Source organism: Rhinolophus hipposideros (genome assembly GCF_964194185.1).
Source record: "Rhinolophus hipposideros genome assembly, chromosome: 3".
NCBI classification, from domain to species: domain Eukaryota; kingdom Metazoa; phylum Chordata; class Mammalia; order Chiroptera; family Rhinolophidae; genus Rhinolophus; species Rhinolophus hipposideros.
The window spans coordinates 5,035,673-5,054,574 of record NC_138049.1 but is presented as its reverse complement, the minus strand read 5'-3'; the positions used below and the strand labels follow the sequence as shown (position 1 = coordinate 5,054,574).

General features: G+C 38.8%; 1 protein-coding gene across 3 annotated transcripts in view; it reads left to right on the top strand.

The window, feature by feature from the left end:
* PACRG (parkin coregulated) overlaps positions 1-18,902 on the top strand; it is a 480,352-nt gene that overhangs the window by 210,121 nt on the left and 251,329 nt on the right. The window lies entirely within an intron of this gene.

Genomic DNA, 18,902 nt, shown 5'->3' with positions numbered 1-18,902 from the left:
AGAGAAGATACATGACAATGAGAGCAGAGGTTAAGGGGCATTCTTTGAAGATGGAGAATGGGGACGTGAGCCAAGAAATGCAGGCAACCTCTGGAAGCTGGAAAAGACAAGGAAACATGTTCTTCTATAAAGCTTCCAGAACCAGTGCAGCTCGGCCAACACCCCAATTTTAGCCCAATAAGACCCCACTTTGAACTTCTGATCTCCAGAATTATAATGAATTTGTGTTGTTCCACTAAATTTGTGGAGGTTGTTACATTAGTCGTAGAAAATTAACACTCAAACTGTTCGAAGCTGGCTCCTCTGAGTATATCATGGTCTGTTTATTACTATCTTTCTAGTTCCTCTAGGTTAGTCTCTGTGACAGACACTTAAAAGTTGGCCTTACCTACCAGCTGTTGTCTCCTTTATCACCAGGGGATAAAGATAATATACAGCAGTCCTAGTAAATAGACTTGCATTGCCAGTGAGTTGGATTACTTTGCTTAAGGGGATTTTGACTAAATTCCAAGGGTAAAAAGGAGAGAGGTTGTTTCTGAGAACTGTTTCTTAGCTGGTAAGAAGAGACAAAAGAAAAAAATAGTTTGTTTTGTTTTTTTTTCTACTTGTGGATGTTTCTATATCTGGTTATGATTCCTGGAGCTTGTGCAACCGTTTTGTGACAGTAGGGGAGCCAGCGGACCCTCTACAATGGCGCAGAGGAAAGCTGAAACAACCTGACTCCTCAAGGATAGTGTTAAACCAATTAATTAACTGACCAGCTGTGGACCTGAGCCCTAACCTGAGACTTCGTGATGCTGCTGAAAAAGCCTAACTGATACAACTGGTAGACAGTTGTTGGTCCCAGCTCCCGACCTTCCAGTAGTAAATGGGGAGCAGGAAGGAAGGAGTTGTGAACAAGAGAAGGAGGAAGGGAAAAGAATCACATACATGATAGATGCCAGAAAGTTTGCAAAACACGGAGGAAAGTTAGTTTCAATAACTTCAGTAAAATAAACCATTTTATTCAGTTCTTGGCTTGCATTTTCCTGTTTCTTTTTATATTCAGTTCTTTTTTACTTCATTTAGAATGAAGGAGATGAAATCTTTTTCTGATGTCAAATGCATGATCGGAAGCCCATGTGCTGTTACATTAAGTCAGAATGTCAGGGCGGTCAGGAGACAGTGTGAGCACCTGGTGGCTTCACACAGCCAATCAAGTTATGTGGTGTACATGGATATGTGTGTATATATACGACTGGGTCTTACATAATGTAATATGATATAAGATCGGGTCTTATATTAATTTTTGCTCCAAAAGATGCATTAATGCTGATTGTCCAGCTAGGTCTTATTTTGGGGGAAACATGGTGTGTGTGTGTGTGCGTGTGTGTGTATGCAGTGTATTTCTTCATATGTCTAGAATTAGTCAAAATCCTTTTGCAATACAGTGAGTCACAACATCATTTTTCTTACAGCTTCTGAGAGCTGATGGTACGCTTCTCTTCCCACCTCCACCTTCCGTGGTTTCAAATTGGTAGCATGAAATTGGCCATGGTGGGAGTCTTTACCACCAAAATCAACAAATGCTGCCAATCAGAGTTGCTGTCCCCCGAGAGAGCCAGCCATTACACATTTAGGGCACCCACTGGGAGCAATGACAATAGAGGCATTGATAACTTTAATTGTAATGACTCTGGGTGGTGCCATATCATGATAACATGATTGATATTTTAATTCACTAAGATAATCTCAAATTTGCAGAATCCATCTACTAAAATTAGTTGCTAATGCTAATAGTACATTGAAAGATGGACGGCTTAAGTATCTGAAGCATAAAACCTATTGTGTTCAATCTTTTCTATTTTTTCTCTCTCTATATGTGAAAACTATGTAGGCTGTCGGGAAGTGGCACTAAGGGATTCCGTAGCTTTCCTGTTTCCCATGTTGCCGGCCTTGAGAAGAGTTGTAATGTGACTATACACTGTGACGAAGCAGACAAACAGCGGCATTCGGGAAACTGCCAGGCTGCATATTGTGGGTCATAACACATAACCCTGGAACGAGGCGGGATCTAATGGACCCAACAATCTGGGCCTGTGTGACACGTTTCATGAACTAAAAGTGCTGGAGACTAAATGAAATCAAAGGCCCCTTTCAGTTGAAAAAAGAACAATGAGCCTAAATAAGTTAGGATTGATGAGTGAGCAATTCAATCACTTTCTGCCTTTGGGCGAGTCGTTTTACCCTAAATGGAATTCTGGTGCTCACTTGTGAACCAAAAGGGGATTGAAATGCATGATTTAAAGTCATGCAAAATGAAGTGTTGTTCCCAGATGACTAAATCCAGGAGGTCTGAAACAAATACTCGCTTGACATATTTTGCAGAAATTCCCAGAAAAACACATTAACAGAGAGGACATTTGATCCAGAGAAGGTGGAGTAGATTAACTAAAGAGCAATTTATTCATTCATTTGTTTTTTTCATCCATCCATCTATCCATCCATCCATCCATCCATCCATCCATCCATCCATCCAGAACTTTTTAACAGACCCTGTGACATGCTAAGTTCTAGGCCAGATATGAAGCAGACATAGAGACAGATCTAGTGAGAAAGGCAAATTGTGAACAAGTGTGTGTGTGTTTGTGTGTGTGTATGTGTTTGTGTGTGTATGTGTGTGCACGCGCATTCTGTGTGTACACGTGTAGTGAGGTAATGAGTGGTGATGGAAATAAACACCTTCTATGTGCAAAGCGCTGTAACCCTCTTTATAGTCTGCAATTGTTCTCTTCTTGCTTTGAAGATTCTGTTTCCACTCCTGGGATCCGGGGTGTGGGAGAGGAGGGAGAGTGAGGCATTTGGAACTGATCCTGTTTCTCTTCCCTTGCTCCTTCCTTCCATTCCCTTTGGCATCACCTGGGTGCAGAAGGAAGCTTAGATGGGCTCATACAAGCAGCGTGGAATGTCTGGAATCAACCTCAAGTTGTCCTCTTCTCGCACCCACACATGCAGTTGAGCCTGTAGGTCATCTCCTGCCGTCCTTGGGTGGGGGCCTCTGTCATATCTGTTGTGGAGGTGTCCAAGGTTGGCACTGGTGCTCGGTCTATTCTTTCGGCATTGACACTGCCTGATGACTGTTTCTGAAGCTAAGCCGCTGACTGGACCCCACAGCTGAGCTCCCAGGATGCTGCTGGGATTCAGCCATGTCTGCGACCCTGCCCCATCTCCTCCAGCCTCTACGGTGACTGGAAACCTCCCTGGGCTGTGACCTGAGAAGCCAAGTACCACAGGCAACCACCCTCCTCTTCCAGTACACTTATGCCCCCTGGGATGCCCCTCAGCCCTCTCTTGTTGTTTACGCCACACACCAGTGCATGTACACAGAGGTACACAGGCACTCATGCCTACATGCACGCACACACGCGCACACACGCATGCACACAGGGCTTCGATCATGAGTAGGAGGCTCTGGGGCCCTAATGCTGCCCACGAGCTTTTCATCTCCCCTCGCCCCTACCTCTACCTCCCCTTCCCAGCTGGGAGGCACTTCCTCCTGTTCCTCTACTCCAACAAGAAAGGCAGCAGGAGATGCAGTTCCTATTTTTGAGTAGGTAAATATTTGGGCACTCGTGTAACAATCAATCATGTAATTATAATGCGCCTGATACTGTTACAATGGAGCAAAGTGATAATAATCATGATTAACACATACATGGTTCTGGACGGTTTGCGTGAATGAACTAATGGATTATTTACCACAGACCATTGAAGTATATTCTGTTGTCATTCCCCATTTGATGAGGACACTGAGGTGACTCACACAAGGACGTGCACGTATAATGTACCTCTGTTTTTTAACGCAATCCGTTCCGAAGACCGTTCACTTTCTGAAACGTTCGAAAACCGAGGCACGGGTTCCCCATAGAGAGTAATGCAAAATGGATTCATCCGTTCCAGACCTTTAAAATCAACCCCTAAAACTGCAGATGTAGCGTGAATTTTACTATCTGATGGTACCGTAGATCCGTAAAATTTACGGCGTTTGTAAATGTTGGTCAACGGAGACATTCGAAAACCAAGGTACCACTGTAATAAGTGGCAGAGGCAGGGGAAGTGTTAGGATTGAGGATCCAAACTGTTTTCTTCACTAGTATTATATAGAAAGCACACGGCCTTGGTAGGACTTCGTATGAATGACTAGATCAACATCTAAATAGAAGGTGCTAGAGGCATATGGGAAGTGGGACATATTGGCAAAGAGTAAGCTGTTGGGTGTAGTTGGAACTTAGGTTGTGAGAGCGACATGTCGGACCGTGAGCTGGAAAGGCGCTGTGGGGACACTGACGGGGTAGCCCACAGCATGAGCCCTGTGCACGTCTGGGAAGGGCGTACTGGATCTGAGTGACGAGGAGGATCTGGCTGCACTCTGAGAGGGAATGAGAGAAGAGTGGGTAGGGAACCATCTCAGAATGTGCTCATAGATTCATTCCGCAAACATGAGGCGGCCTGTTCCTCATGTACCTGCAGTTCATATGCAAACTTACAGATCAGAAACTGGAGGGGATATGGCCTCCAGTGCCCACAATCTAGGGAGGGTGACAGAATGTAAGTTAATGTGTAAATAACAAGTGCCCTACGTGCATGTGCAAAGCACACTGATTCCGCCAGGCTCAGCTCTCCCTAGAAAGCACAAGGGAGGCTCTCTGAGCTGCGTGCAAAGGCGTGTTCCATGCCAACTGACACACTTGAACACAGACTCCTTCAAGGTTGGCAATCCAATTATGAATCCCACGTGCTTGAATATATTCCAAATTCTGACTGAAAATTAAATGTTTTGCATATGGTTATCTTAGTTGACCATATTTGTTGTACCATGAAATAAGTATTCAGCAATCTTTGCTTTAGAGTGTTTGCTTTACTCCCAAAGTAAAAAGAATCCATGTATTCAGCAGATTTTGACTCCTGGGTGACAGGTGGTATCAGGTCTCAGTGGTGAACCAAATAGGCCCCTGCCCTCAGGGAGTGCACAGACTTTTCTTCTGAAACCTTTTGCGGCTGAACATGAAGGTATGGCACTATTTACATAAGTGGCTGTGCCAAGTTAGTAACAAAAGGCAGTAAGCACAAGGTCTAGGGACCCCAGGAGCAGAGAGAAAAGGTGATGCACAGAACTGAGAGCTAGAAAGAGCAGAATTGTGGAGAACATCCTAATAGCAATGCTTGATCTCTAAAGAAACTGTCTTAACAGATGTGGAAAAGGCAGAGTTCATTTGAGGAAGAGAGATGCCAATTCCTCAAATTGCATAATGAGAAGAACGAGAATGACCCTTCCACTCTGTGTGATTTTGAAATTTCTCTGTAACCTTCAACTGAGTTAAAGGAAACACTCTTTTTCTCAGGTACTAAGAAGTTCAAGTCTTTTCTTATGACAAAGAAATCAGTAACATTTTTAAAACTCTGCTTGGAGATTGCGATTTCAGATTCTTGTTTCTGGAATTACAACCCGGTGCACAGATTGTATATTTCTGCCATGTGTCACTAGCATAAAATTCTAAAATGTCAAAATCACTTGATTGTAATAATCATGTTGACTGTAAAAGAACTCTTAGTCATATGGTTCAAGGGTAAACTCTGAAGCAGAGACTCTACGAGGCCGATAATTTTTGTATTAAAAAACTGACAGGCTTTTGTTGATAAATGCAATATTGACCATTTTATTTACTATTATGTAACCAGCTTATATACATATTTGTAGTTATTTTATTAACATTACTGTCTATACTCAAGATACATTTTAACAAAGTACATGCTTTGCTCATAAAGACAAAATTTTCAGGATTTTGTGTTTTTGTCCTCTATATCTATTGTTAAACCACACAAACCCAAAAAGATGGTGTCATTTTTATAGAGAGATGTTCTGACCTACTTGGAAGTCCCCTGGATCTCTGGCAGATGACATGTGCCGGGCCTTAACCTGTGAGCTCTCAGGGCTCCGCGTTCTGCGTCCTTCACAAACGACTTCTGTTCTTCCATCACTTTAAATGAAATGACAGCAGGACCAGAATTGTTTAAGAAAATGGTGGCATACCCCAAGGACGATTTTTCTTCCCCTCGGCAAAGGGAACGGAGCAAACTTGAAAGGATATGGTGAATGTGGAGGAAGTAGGCTGACAGTTGCAGCTTATAAAGAAATGGCTCGGTCATGAAAACAACAGAGGTCTTCCCCGTGGCTCTTTCCTAGCTTCCATCTACTGACCCCTCTATTACTAGGCATTGTGCCTGCTTCCTCTGTACATTAACTCACAACATCTCATGGGAGGTAGGTCCTGTTATTGTCCAGGTTTACAGATGAGGGACTGAGTATTTTGCCTGTGATCATCTGCTGGGTGTGGGGGAGCTGTGACTACTATGGAACCTGTGCCCTTTGCACCCCTCCACCATGCCTCCGTCCCGACCCAGAAGCCACAGCACACCTGAGCAGCTCCTCTTACACGTGCCCAAACATGATCAGGCTAGCGGACACACTTTTTAGTGCTTTGGTGGCATGTCCCCAAAACCTCTCACATGGGTTCCTCCATCGATGGCTGAGTCCTTGAAATGTTCCATGCATCAAAATTACTTCCCCTTTCTTTTCACTTCACCCAGTTCCACAGTCCAGTTCTTTCAGGACTTAGAGAGGAGGAATTAGATCTTCTGATTTTAGTTACGCTATAAGGTATAAACAGCATGTGAGCTGAGCCATACCCAAAGGCATTTTGTTTCTAAGAAGCAATGAACTAAAATCTCCATTGATAAATTGGTGGGGGTATTTTTAACTGAACGGTCTTCTGCGGCAGTCTCATCTGCTCACGACCACTCTCTCCCACCCCCAGTGTTGAACAAATGAAGAAAGTGTGCCGGCTGTGCACAGGCCTGGCAGAACTCAAGGACAGGGACAGAGGGACTTTCTAAGTGGTAACTGTTGTTGTCTCTTCTTGAGATGGTTCAAGTTCCTTTGGAAATATTCCTATCCCATTGAGAAAAATCGTTCTTATATTGCCACAAAACGATTCGTACCCTGACGTGTCTTTCACAATTTCCACACCTAATTTCATATACTTTGTCAGTTTCTGTAATAATCATTTGTTCCTTCTTTAAAAGGTTAGTGGGGAGTTCAGGCCATATTTTTCTTTCTTGTAAAGCTCATGAACGCTGGTTGTCCTGCACGATTCTTTTAGCTCCTTGACCGCCTCTTCTGTTCTCCAGGCTAATGACAGTCCCCACAGGTTCTCTGGAGTAGCTTCTTGCTTTGCACGTAAAAGACCATGATCAGTACAAAATGACTCTGAAATCTGTCTTACTAGTACTGACCCTTTCCCAAGACCCCAAATGCATATTTTACCTCTTTGGCCATGTCCACCCACAGGTGCCATGGGCTACACCTCAAACTGACATTACAGCCTGTAATGCCATCCCTGCCTGAGCTCTGTCATCCTGACAACATCAGCATCATCTCACCTGTCCCACGTGTTGGAAAACTAGCTCTTATATATGTTATGTCATGTTCTTTATTCCCCATGTCCAATTAATCATCCAACCCTGCAAAATAGCCTATAATTTTTCCTTACATATATATCCTTCTGTCATTTTCAGCCTGACTTCTGGGCCAATACCACAATTGACGGCCCTCTGCTGTAGCCTATTAGCTGATGATTCTTCCCCTAGACATTCACTCCTATATCTTCATTTTCCCTGGCATCTTTTACTCCACTGTGATGTTGTCATTTCTTTAAAAGATGTATGTATAGAGGGAGGGACAGAGTACATCTATAGATAGATGGATGGATGGATGGATGGATGGATGGATGGATGGATGACAGATAGATAGATAGATAGATAGATAGATAGATAGATACTGTGTTTCCCCAAAAAGAAGACCTAGCCGGACAATCAGCTCTAATGTAGCTTTTGGAGCAAAAATTAATATAAGACCCGGTCTTATTTTACTATAATATAAAACCAGGTATAATATAATATAGCATAACATAACGTAACATAACATAACGTAATGGAACAGAACGGAACATAACAACATAACATAACATAACATAACATAACATAACATAACATAACATAACATAACATAACATAACATGTAATATAATACTGGGTCTTACATTAATTTTTGCTCCAAAAGACGCATTAGAGCTGATGGTCCGGCTAGGTCTTATTTTCAGGGAAATGGGGTAGATAGATGCCTGAACTGAAAATAGATTAAACACTTAAAAACAAGACCTGAAACTGTAAAACTCCCAGAAGAAAACATGGGGGACAACTTCTCGACAACTTCTGGTCTTGGCAATGATTTCTTGGATATGACACTAAGAGCACACGCAGCAAAAGCAATAATAGGCTCGTGGAACTACATCAAACTAAAAGCCTTCAGTATAGCAAAAGAGATAATGAAATAAAAAGATCGTCTATGGAACAGAGGAAAATATGTGCAAACTCTGTATCTGATACGGGATTAATGTCCAAAATGTAAAAAGAACCCCTACACCTCAATAGCAAAAAAATGAGTAGATAACCTAATTTTGAAATGGGCAAAGGACTTGAACAGTCATTTTTTTTTTTCAAAAAAAAGACATGAAATGGCCAACAGGTATATGAAAAGGTGCTCAACATCACTAATCCTCCAGGGAATGCAATGAGACTGCAATGAGACATCACCTGACACTCGTTAAGACAGCTGTTATCAAAAGATAAGTGTCAGTGAGTAGGTGGAGAAAAGGGGACCCTTGTAACCTTGAATCCGAGGAAACAAGTCATAATTCTCCAAACACGCCTTCATCTTTCTTCCTACCCACTGACTCCCCTCACCTCTCCCTGACATTCAGCAGAGCACTGTAAGTAGTGTAGCACGTCAGCATGCTTTTTGCTTTTGTTTCTTTGGTGAAATTGGACTAAGAAATATAACAACTCCTGAGTATAAAGAACTTTAATGAATCTGTAACTAATCCCTGCAAAATAGATACATAACAAAATTACATGCTGACATAAGAGACAGTCAATACCACTATCATAATTTCTTCTTAAAATTGCTTCATGGCATTTACTTCACCTGAATTAATTCTTTCCCAACCTCTTTAATTGCACTTATTTGGTTGAGAGTATTGAAGTTCACAGTACATTATCTAATTCAGGGACAGTTTTTTTGTAAAATAATGCCGTGTTTTACAATTAACACTAGTGGTAAAAGCCACAAATAGTCTGTTTCTAACTCTGTTCCAATTCCTAAAACTCTGTCAGCACTTTTCAGACCTATCATATGTTTCTAGTTTCTCTACTTTATGACATTTGTTTTCCCAAAATATAATTATTCCTCTCTACCTTTGACAAAAATTATACTATTTTTAGCATTATACAGAAATGTGATAAAGGAAAGAAAACCTTTGAAGGCGTATTGCTCCTTTTTATCCCCCCTGGGTTAAGAAACATGCTATTTTCAAAGTTTCAGAAAATTTATTTAAGTGTGTGACAGGTGATGGAAGGTGGCAATGTCTAAAGCTATAGAACAAGGGATTATGTCTTCTTTATTTATTACACTTGAAAGTATCATTCATTGACTGCTGCAGTTAGGAACACACCGTTTCTGGGTAATAAAGGTTAAGTGTGCATAAATTCGAGATCTGCTTACAACTGACCTTTAGCAATCTTCTTAGCATTTTTGACACAAACTGAAAATAAGGTTATTCCTTAAAAGACTTTGATTCTCCATTCGCAAGTGCAGATTTGTTACTCAGTAATTAATAGCTTCCAGCTATTAATTCCACAGAGCCATCAGTATCTGTAGTAAAAGGAGCCTCAAGGTAGTGAAATGTGAGCAGGTCAGTGGAAGACAGCTCTGGGTGCAAATCCTCACCTGCCACACCTGCAAGGTGGTCTCAGGCATGTCGCTGAACCTCTCAACCCCCTCAGCTTCTCTCTTGAAGAACAGAAAACGAGCCTTGAATTTCTGTTGTATTTATAGATAAAGTTAGGCAGAATCACCATCTTTATGAGTTTGAGTCTGCCCGTCCTTGACTGTGGTCAATGTATTCATTTATCCGTAGACTGCTCTGCCGTCTTCCATTTACCTTGTCACTAATCTGTCATAATTGTCTCCGTAAGTCTTACATAACTGATCGTTAATTTTATTACCAGTTACCCTAACAGGTTTGTTTTCCTTCATTTCTTGCTGTTGTAAACAATTTAAAAAATATTTTTTAAGTCATTTTTAATGGCATATAGAAATACTGCTATTTTTGGCGTGTTGATCTTTTATGCAGCAATTTTCTGGACTTTCTTATTAATTAAATTTGTTTGTAGATTCTCTGGGTGTATTATGGGGACAGTCATGTCATCCTCAAATAACAGTTTTGTTTCTACTTTTTCCAATCTTCATGCATATTTTTCTTATCTTTCTGCATTAGCTAGACCATCCTGTACAATTTTGAATAAAAGTGTTGGTGGTGTCCTCTTGTCTCCTTTCTAACTATAAGGGGAATGGTCCTAAAGTCCCACCATAAAAGGATATTTGCTGTAGGTTTTTGCTTAGAGTTTTTATTTTTCCAGTGAATAATTTTATTAAATGTTTTGTCAGCATCTGGTAAGGGGATTTCATTTTTTCTACCTTTAATCTAAAAATTTAAACATGATGTTGAAATATTCTGATATTTCTGCAATACAGCCTGGTTGGCCATGATTTTTAACATACTGTTGAATTCCATTTTTGTACTATTTAATTTTGAGGAAGTGAGATTGGACTGTCATTATCTGATTTTAGTGTCATGAGTATGCTAGGCTCATGTATAGTAACTTCTTTAGTAACTTGTATAGCTTTTGTTCTTTTTCTGTTCTTAAAAAGAGTCTGGATAAGTGGGCATTTTTCTATTTTTTAAGGTTAAATGATTTCGTAGTGATTTAATTTTTTAAATGTTGTCATTTTCATAATGATTTTCTTTTCATCTGCTAGTTATTTAAAAATGCTTTTAAATTTCTAAATGTGTGGGGGTTAAAAGTTTGGCTGTCTTTTAGTGAATGATTTGTTATTTAATTTTCTTCAGAAAATATGACACATATGACAGATTTTGGAATTCATGAGACTTACTTTGTGGATTAGTAGTCAGTCAGTTTTGCCAATAAAACAGAAGAAAAGGCAAGATATACAGCTTTATGATAAAATGATACTTCCAATCAGTGAGAGACTATTCCATAAATACACTGGACAACTAAGTAGCTAGCTGGAAATAAGTTACGAGTTGGAAACATACCTCTCACCTTATACCAGGAAAACTTACAAGTAGATTATTGATTTAAATATAAAGAAAAGAAATCATAAACATACTAGAACAAACTATTATAAATGATCTTTTCTAACAGTTTCTATTCTTTCTGATAGAAAATGGAGGAAACCCTTTCTAATGATGACTGGAAATTCAGAATTCATAAATGATTAATAGATTCTAAAACATGAAAGAAAGAAAAAAAACCCTGCACAGCAAAAAAAAAAAAAAATTGAAACTCCTATTACACACAAAATATGAATCTCCCTAATATCAAAGAGCTTAAAAAAAGCCAATGCCTCAGCAGAAAAAAAAGAAAGTCAAAGAATATAAAAATACAATTCACAGGAAAAGATACACAAAAAACTTTTTATTTTCAATTAAAGTTTATTGGGGTGACAATTGTTAGTAAAGTTACATAGATTTCAGATGTACAATTCTGTATTACATCATCTATAAATCACATTGTGTTTTCACCACCCAAAGTCAGTTTTCCTTCCATCACCATATATTTGATCCCCCTTACCCTCATCACCCACCCCCCACCCCCTTACCCTCTGGTAACCCCTAAACTATTGTCTGTGTCTATGAGTTTTTGTTTCTCATTTGTTTGTCTTGTTCTTTTGTTGTTTTTGGTTTATATACCACATATCAGTGAAATCATATGGTTCTCTGCTTTTTCTGTCTGACTTATTTCGCTTAGCATTAGAATCTCAAGATCCATCCATGTTGTCACAAATGGTCCTATTTCATCTTTTCTTACCGCTGAATAGTATTCCATTGTGTATATATACCACAACTTCTTTATCCATTCATCTATCGAAGGACATTTTGGTTGTTTCCATGTCTTGGCCACCAACAAAAACTTTAAAAATATATTCACAGTAATAAAAATACAAGTTGAAACAATGCTAAAATGTAGTGAAATATCATAAAATTTATTTTACCTATAATATTCTCAAAAATCATGGGCAATTCCCTTTGGATAGGCAATAAAAAAAGAACAGGTACTGTCATTTATTGTTACTAGGAATATAACTTGGTACCATCCCTATATAGCACCGTTTAGAAACATCTATCAAAATTGTGAATATGTGTACCCTTTGATAAAGCAATGCCTCTTCCAGGACTTCATCCCACATCATACTTATTGTTTTACTATACCTGTATTTTCTACCTGTTTCTGTCATATTTTGAATGTGTTTCCCATAACTTAAGTATATTTCCCCCTTTTGAGAATCTTTTAAAAAACAAATTTAATCCATTTATACTTACTATAATTATTTATATGTCTGAATTCATCCTACATAATTTCTCCTCTCTATGTGTTTTCCTGGGGGCAGGTGGGATGTTTAACCATCCTTCTGTTGGATCAATAAAGCTTCATTCAATCTTTCTACTACATTCTTTTCTCTTGGAAGTGGATTATATTCCTATTCTTTTAATGGATACCCTTGCACTTTAATATATTTAACTACTTAAGTCTAAAGTTAATCGACAACTCTGTCCTCATCCCTGTCAATGTAACGCCCTTTGATTCAGCTCACCTTCCTCTCATCTTTTCTACTTTTCCTTTCTACTATTATTGCTTCTAAACCCACCAGAATTGATTATGTTAACTTTTATAGTCAATATTTATTTAATCTTATCAATGTGTTCCACATTGTGTTCACTATTACTTCATGCATCTCATCACTTCTTTGTCCTGTGTTCAGCTTACTTTTTAATAAATTTTATCCTTTGATAAGGACCATGCTCCATGGCCAAAAAGAAAAACAAAAACGTCTCAGTTTTGGTCAAATACATTTACCTTGTCTTGTTTTTTGAGCGATGGTTTAGCTGAGTGCTGCATTGTAGATAAACAGTTTTTGTTCTTTCACCATCTTAAGAGAATTTGCCCCTGTCTCCTGGCCTCCATTTTGTTAATGAGACATGTCATTTCAGTCTAATTTTGATCTTTTATTTGCAACCTGTCTTTTGTTTCTAGTTGCTTTGAAATATTTTCTTGACTTTGGAATTGTATAGTTTTTATGAAAAGATAAGCGTCTTCAATCTGAAGATGCACATCTTTCTTCTATTATGAAAAACTCTTGATTATCATTTCTTCACTTACTGCCTTGGTACACCCTCTGTGCTCTCTGAGTTCCCGTGAGTGACAGGTGGGAGCATCTCAGGCTGGGATGTCTCTGCCATCTTGCCTGTCGCCTTACTTCCCTGCACTGCCTCTGCATGGCCCCTCGGCTCTTTGATCCAGGCCCTAATTCTCTTTGCAGCTCTCGTCAGTCTAATACTAGTCAACCTAGCAACTGGGTTTTTAAGTTAGTTATACTAGAATTTCTTTTCTAGAAGTTTTATTTAGTTCTTTTTTGAAGTAAAATAGATTTCTATGTTTTAAGCATTTTAAAAATATTTCTTTTCAGATTTTATTCTGCTATTTCTAGTTGCTGGTTTCAGAGCTTGTTCCCATGCTCACTGGTCTATTGAATCTTCCTCATGTGACTCTGTTACAGGGTGTCTGGTAAGTCTTAGGTCGGGTGGCCTTTTCTGTGGCGTCCCATGTACCTGGATGACGCAAGTGGTAACATTCTCGCATTTGCTTTCGTCTGGACTCCAGAAGTTATTTTTCCATGTTCTGTGTCCCGCTTTGCACAGTTGCCTTTTAATTCTGGATTTCTTATATAAGCTTATATAAGCTTCAAATATTCCTATATTTGAATTCTGGATTTTTTTATATAAGCTTATATAAGCTTCAAATATTCCTACATTTTATAAAAGTTTGAAAACTACTATTTTATGGTAATAGTAAAGAAATATAAAGTGTAAGTAATATTTGTTTGTTTAACAAGTTATCTTAAGAGCAAAATAATTTACAAAACTGAAAAAGGTTTCTTGTTAAATAACAGTAAAAATGACCTTTCATAAATCTAAGTGGACAAACGAAGCCAGCGATTCAAAAGAACGTTAAAGGATAGTAGTTGTCACGTGACAAATACACACACAAAGATAAACAATGAATCTCCTAATGTATGTCTTCTTTCAATGTTGCTTTTAATCTTGAATTATTCTCAACATTGAGATTTTTTTAAAAGCAGATTATTGTATCATTATTACCAATATATTCTTTATACATTCATAAGTTTGCTTTTGATACTATGAAAACCAGAACTTTTCCTCCTGAAGTTTTAAAAGTAAACAGAATAGCAGATTGAATCCTCAGTGATTTCCAGTGAAATGGGTGTAAATAGAGGCATCAAGAAGCTCATCCTGATAATCTATTAAAATACTCATAAAATTCCTGAAATGTACATAATCACTATAATCCTAATGGAGTAAACATAGCATTATAGTTGTAGAATGCATGAAATTATAGAATACATAAATTTATAGAAACTTACGTACTCCTTCATGCTACAGGGTCACTGTTCACTGCCCGGCCCTCTGCACACTCTGCCATGGTCCCAGCCTAAGGTCTAGAGATGGTCATGCATCATCTGCCATTGTTCCTTAGCTGGGTATGCCTCTCAAAGAGTTAACACAGGGTAGATTCAAAAGGTCAGGATGAAAATTCAACATGTGCTTACTGAGCATTCATCTATTGTGTGCCAAATACCTTTCTAGGCAATGACAAGCTCCCTGAACAACAGAACTAAAAAATAGCAATGAATAAATGATAAGGGCCACAAAGAAAATCAGACAGGGCGGGATGCAGTGGTAAGAGGGCCTCACTGAACTGAAATTTAGATTAAAGCAGTTGCCAGCAATGAAAAGGTCTAGCAAAGTAGGGAAAAGTATATTCACAGAAAGTCTTTAAAAAGGAATGAGTGAGGCTAGACTGGCCTGGGGAACCAAAAGCACCAGTGTCTGCAGAGAACAGTGCTTGCAGGAGGACGATGTGGAGCAAAGGGACTGGGGGGCCAGATCAGGGAGGCCCTGGTAGGACTTCAGTCAGGACCAGCAGCAGGGCGGGACCCAAATGTATGGAGAATGGAAACAGGGAGGCGAAACTACAAGCAGGGAGATCAGTTAGGAGGCAGTGGTAGCAATCCAGGTAAGACAAGTTCGGTGGCTTGGACTAAGCTGGGAGTGAGCAAAATGGTGAAAAGGGAATAAAATAAAGACTTATTTGGAGAGAAAATGAATGGGATTGCTGATGGACTGAACCCAGGATTTGAAGGAGGAAATCAAGGATGACCCCCAATTTGGGGACTGTGATGTCAGAAGGCTGAGATAAGTCAGCTTCACTAGGTCAACTGTGTTGTGCTGATGAGCACAGAAAAGAGAATGGAGGATGAGGCAAAATGAAGGTCATGATGACTTATGTAAAAGAAAGTGCAGTGAAATGGTAGAAAGAGGTTCAAGAGGGAAGGGGAATGAGGAAGCACAGCCAGCCTTACTATGGACAACGTGAAAATGGTACAGTATCTAGAAGGAACTCATCTGGAAAAAAAATACATTAAAGAGAAGTCATATATAGTATTAAAAACAAAATACACACACACACACATACACACACACACACACAATAAATCTCTTGATTGTAAATGGAATGTAAGAAGGTTTCCCAAGGCATAGGCCAAATTCATCAACTGAAACACTATTATAATAATAAAAAAGAGGAACTCTAGAAGGTATGCAAGCAGGAAAGAAACTTACATTTAAAAATGTCACCCTATATCAATTAGAACAACATTCATAGTGTTTAAAAAAGTTTGTGACCTCAAAATAAAAGGGCAAGTTAGTCCATTGTTAAGGCAACAGACTGCAGTGATAGTAGGTATGCCAAATAACTGAAAAACAGGTCAGAAGGAACTCACAAAAAGACAATTTCTGGTAGGAAAAAACTGCTGTGGTCAGTGAGCTAGGAGGAGTTAAAGACATAAAGATATTTTTCTTTTTCAATCTCTCTCACTCAGTCTTTTATTCAATTCTGCTGTCTCTCAGTTGCTCCCTCTTTTTTTTCTCTCCATTCATCCTTTATCATAATGTTTCTTTTCTTTTTTTAAAAAAAGTTTTGAGAATAAGAATCATGTCTGTGCTCAGTATTTGTTTTTTGAAGACATATTGTAAAATGGGAGGGGAAACAACATCTCTAGCTATCAGCCAATTAGAAGAGACACTCTTAAAACATGATGTCAGAGGAAGAAAGTAAAAGGATTGAAAAAGATATGATGGACAAACAAGTGATAGCAATATTAATATTAGGTCGGGCTATTACAAACTGCGTTAATAACAATAAACAGGATAAGGACATGAGGATAAATGGAACAACTTACCAGACAATTATAACAGTGCTGACTCTTGATGTGCCTAACAACATAGCTGAGAGGAAGTAGCATGTCTTGCAGTCAGAATGCTTCAGTTCAGAACTTACTAGCTACAAACCATAGGCAAGTTAACTAAACCTTTCTGTGTTCAGTTTCCCCTTATTGAAAACTGGGACACTAATAATACTTATATCTTAGAGTTGTGATGAGGTTTAAATGAACTAATACATGTAAGTATTTATAACAGTGTCTGGTGTCATAAACATTGGCATTTTTATTGTTGCTTTTATTATTGTTGTTAGTATTCTTGCCCCAAATTGTACAAAGAAAAAAAATCAACAGAATTCTAAGAAAAATCTGACATATCAACAATCTTCGTAGATTTGTAACTTGCTTCTCAAAGCAAGATAAATGTTTTAAAATATTTGAGACAGCTGTGAGATAGTTGCAATAAAACATTTAAACAGGCTGCCTTATCTTTCAAATAACTGCAAAATTGCAAAAAAGTAAATAAAACAGTCAAAACTCAAATACAAAGTAAAAGAAATAAATGAAAAGCAACAACCATTGACCAAAAAATCAGATGACAGAAGTTAATCTACACATTGGCATAAATGTGAATGACTTAATATATTTAAAAACAGTCTTAAACATATTAAAGTATAAAATTTAGTGATTTGCTACTTATAAAAGACACAAGTGCCACACTAGGCAAAAAGAAAGAGAATTAGAAAAACATATCAACAATTAAATAAAAATATAGGACAGATGACACATTTATTATGAGGTTAGGTTACAAGGTAAAGCTATAGATACAAACAACATTGTATCTTTTGGAGCTGAATGATGTAGCAACAAATTATTTTTAAATTGTACAAAATAATACTCTGAAACATTTTTCAAATATACAAATATCCTAGAGAAAACTGGTCCTAGACAAATATCCCATAAACTTTTACTTTGAATAAAACAAGTTTTATGAATATACATGGAATCTAAAACACAATTAACGTTTGTGTGTACCTCCATTTGGGGTTCATTTTCCAAGCTCCACTTTCAAGAGGGCATGAACATTTGACCCTTGACAGCTTATTTCCTTGGTTGGCTGGGAAGCTCATGAGCAGGTGAACAGACCTCCTGCTTGGGGAACTGTAGGACATTTGATTCATGGAGACTCCCAGTAAACATTCAGGAATGTGGTGAGGGTGTTACCCGTTAGTCACACCCAGAAACAGGCATGCATGTGGCAAGAGACTCCAGAACCTTCCGGCTGGGAGGGAGCCGGGCAGTATCGAAACTTCCTCATGTAAAAGGGAGCTTCTTGTGATCGGGATGGGCTCCTCACTTAATTGTAATATAAGGTGATAATTAGAATCTGGGTACATTCATAAGGACTTGGAAATAAGGAAAAATTGCAACTCTTACTAGGAACGCTGCATCCTTTGCTCCGTAGATGTGTTATATCTTCAGTCTGAGTCTGTTGACTTCTTTCAGCCATGAGACCACCATCACTTCTGTCACCTTGCAGGTGGTAAGTCACGTCATGGATACTCTAGACAGTGGAGGACATTGGTTGGAACAAATCTCAGACATGTGAACAGAACCCAACACAGCATCTCTTTTCTGAACTCTGGAATTTTAGTTCCCATCCCCCATTGCTGCTGAATACTGTTGCAAAGGTCAGGACAAGAGGTCATGGAGGCATCTTGGAGGGTGAAGGGCATAGTAGTGAAACAGGGTATGTCTCTGCTCCCGGCAGAAGCAGGAGAGAGATTGGGGATGTTTTGATTTTGAGTTGTCAGTCATCTGTTCAGGTTCAGCCCACTGTGTGTCTTCCCCGTTTTGTCTTGATGGCACCAACATTCTGCTCGTCATCCAGCTCCAGGGAACAGCCATTTAATCATGTGTACCTGTCACTCTCAGATTCACAAGAATATATTATGTGCATTTTCTATTAGATTCTTGTTAGAAATCCCGATGCTAATCTCTTTTCAACAGTTTGTTTTGTTTTTTTCTCTTACGTTATATTCTTACATCTATCTTTTCAGCATACACACTACAGGATTCAAGAATTCTTTTCAATATTACGTTTGTGCCAAATGGGAAATATTAACCAAAAACAAAAACAAAAAACCTGAAACAAAGACTAAAATGCTTCCAGGGTAGATTATTTATGATTGTAATCTGTTGATAAATCGATGAGTTTAACCTCAATGCCAATAGACTGCAGACATGGTGACGTATTTCAGGCCGTTAGAGGAATTGGTTCATACAGTCTTCCTGAAACCCTGAAGAACTGGCTCATCCGAAATTGGTGACATCTTCCCAGCTGGCCCGGACGCACACTGTCCCG